Here is a 2977-nt window from a genome sequence, read left to right as displayed (position 1 = left end):
TCTGAACAAAATTTTATCAACAGGAAACAGCACTTTCTTTTCCCCTCTCGCGTTAAAAAAATGTCGTTGTTTAAAAAGTTAATTCGGCAGTTCTTTAACTCAATATCGAAGGAACCGAATAAATTTTCCGTTAAAACAATATTCCGTCTAACCTTGGTTTAATTTTACACGGGCTGCAATGATTAACATTATCCTGATATCCATCCAATAACAAGGTAAAATGTGGTTTGAAATCTTCATAGAACATGAAGAACTGTCCCTCCATGCTCCTTACACTTTTCCAAATAATGTAGCAAATAAATTTACACCGAACACGACAGGACGTAGTGTCCCGCTGATAAAAAAATTTTAAGCAAGATTTATTACTCCCGAAAATAATACGAAATAACTTTCACATGTAATACTCAGTTAGGCGCTTTTATCTGAATGTCTTCCTAGTTCAGTAGCGAGTTTTCTCAACAAGAACATTTCCTTTACAAACATCTGCAGTCTCTCCACGTTAGAAATATGATTCCTGTAACATAATCCCTGGGCTCTGACAGTCCACATCGTCCCTTGACTTTCTCTTGTCAGCGAGTATCACCAAATTTTGGTTAAGCACTGCAACCACATAAAACAGTTCGTGAAGTAATTTTTTGGGGCACATGTCCTAGTAAATGCGCAATATATGCAATAGCGTTTGCATTTCAAGGAAGCAAAAGTTACCTGTGAAATTATTTTTAACAAAATTTACAACATGCTGCAAAACGTACATAAAATCTAAGCCATGTGTTTGAAATGTGATATAAAGTTTATATATTTCTTTAAAATACGTTTATTTGAGACCCACAACTCTCGTCCATTGATAAAATATGGTACCTGACATAAAATACCACTATAAAAAACTATATTCGCTATGAAACTCAACGAAACTTTAAATTGAATGATATAAAAAAGTTTCTAATCGCTTTATTTTAAAAATTCATGTAAACAGATGCTACTTTCTGCTCCTGACACAATGTGTGTGCATGAACAGAATTCTTCTTTGTGAATAAACACGCTTTAGACCACCACTAACAAAGAACAAACCTGGCATAAACAAGCATTACTAGACACCGCCACTCAACAAAAGGTTCATTACAGGTTTATCATATTTTATTTCCCCCAACATAAGAAAATTCCATATTAAGCTCGTGTTCAACATATGGCATGCTTCCTCCATAAACACTACCGCCTATGGAACAAACGACTATGGTTCCATTGTATTCGCCTACCTAGAACATGGCATAAGGAAGTCGAGTGAAGCTTACTTTAGGTTAGGTTTAACACTTTGAGAATATCAATAAAGAATTCAGGACAGCATATCCGAATTTAATTATGAATAACAAGGCTGTCTGTTCCGTTACAGTTTCGAACTACTCCATTCAGCTCGCAAAGAAAAACATCTACTGGCCTGCGAGACTCCGCTTTAAGACGTATCAGTTGAAAATTGGCAAGGTATTTGACAAGCAGGAAATCACTCTCTTATTATACTGCAAAAGAAAATATCTGACATCATAAAAATTCCATTATTCTCTGTGTTACGAATGTGTATATGCTATTCTGGTCTCACATTCTATCAAGTCGGAAGCTAATCTGAGTGGACGACAGAATAGATCAGCATAGATTTTGGCTCTGAACGTGTCAAACGTCTCTTCCATATATGACGAAGGCACTAAAAACATCTAAAAACTTCGGTAAACTTCTAACAGACTACACGGCGCAACAACCCAGAAGACAACCATCTTGAATTATATTTTATTTAATTCTTGTTGTATCTTTCACGGTTCAATTAAGTGACTTTTTATGACGGCCATCATTTTTTTCTATCTCAGTCTGAGAAAATATATAAGGTATAAAGTGGTAGTGGGAAACTCTAGACCAGTGGTATTCAACCTGGGGTACGCGAAGACATCTTAGGGGGTACGTGAAATTTAAAAAAAAAAATATTATTTTATGATAAACACTGAATAATCAGGGCCAGATTTAGGGTTAGCCACAGGAGAACCGGACGTAAGGACATTCGATTTGGGAACGCCATTTTACTCTCTCTCCCCCCCTCTCCTTTATGCAATTCTAATCTGGGCGGCAGAAACAAGCTCAATCATCTCATTAACAGGTCTGAAACACATTAATTAATAATTGATAAAATATTTAAACATATTATTTTGCTTTGCTAAAATGCCTTTGTTCCTTTATTAATTTTTATATGATAGGCAATAATGTATTTGTTATTTAATAGCTTGATTTTCATTTTTCTCATTTAAAAATTATTATTTATTACATTATTTTGGATGTAATTTATTTAATTTATTTTAAATGTAGATTATATACTATGTATAACTTGAATTATACACCAACAACTCTGAGGGTACAAAGTTGAAGAGAAATTATATCTGGAGGTACGCGAACAAAAAAGGTTGAATACCACTGCTCTAGACACTGCTTGAGCCGGGCTTTTGATAACACTGATAAACGTTCGAATTATGTAAAAAAAACACGATTTGTTAAAGAGTGTAACAGATATAATCGCTTAAGGAAAACTTTATACCATGGATTTCGTTACTCTGCAAAAGCAAGATTTAGAAAACAATTAGTTGTCACGTTTATCTAGCAATGTTGCTGTAGAAACGTCAATTAATTGGGTAATCCGGAAATTTACAAGAGTCTGTGTACACTGCTCGAGGCAATGCACATACCTAAAATTATTTAGAAACATCGACTGGCAACAAAACTGGCAAAATATACAAATGAGACTTAAGTACGACAGAGAAAGTGCAGAAGAAAGAAATTAAGGAATAAGAAACCAAGAAGGGCGGAAGAAATTAAAAAATAATGAAATAATAAAAAATGAGGAAGGGAAAACATAAGAAAGAATAAACAAGAGGATGGATGGAAATGTACAGCAACCCCTTATGTTGCTACAAGGAATGAATATCCTTACCTCACGCATGCGCAA

Source organism: Zootermopsis nevadensis, unplaced genomic scaffold, assembly GCF_977971745.1.
Source record: "Zootermopsis nevadensis isolate Lab colony 2312 unplaced genomic scaffold, Znev_1.0 Znev_ptg000022l, whole genome shotgun sequence".
Classification (NCBI taxonomy): domain Eukaryota; kingdom Metazoa; phylum Arthropoda; class Insecta; order Blattodea; family Termopsidae; genus Zootermopsis; species Zootermopsis nevadensis.
The sequence above is the reverse complement of the archived record's forward strand: the minus strand, read 5'-3'. Positions refer to the sequence as shown.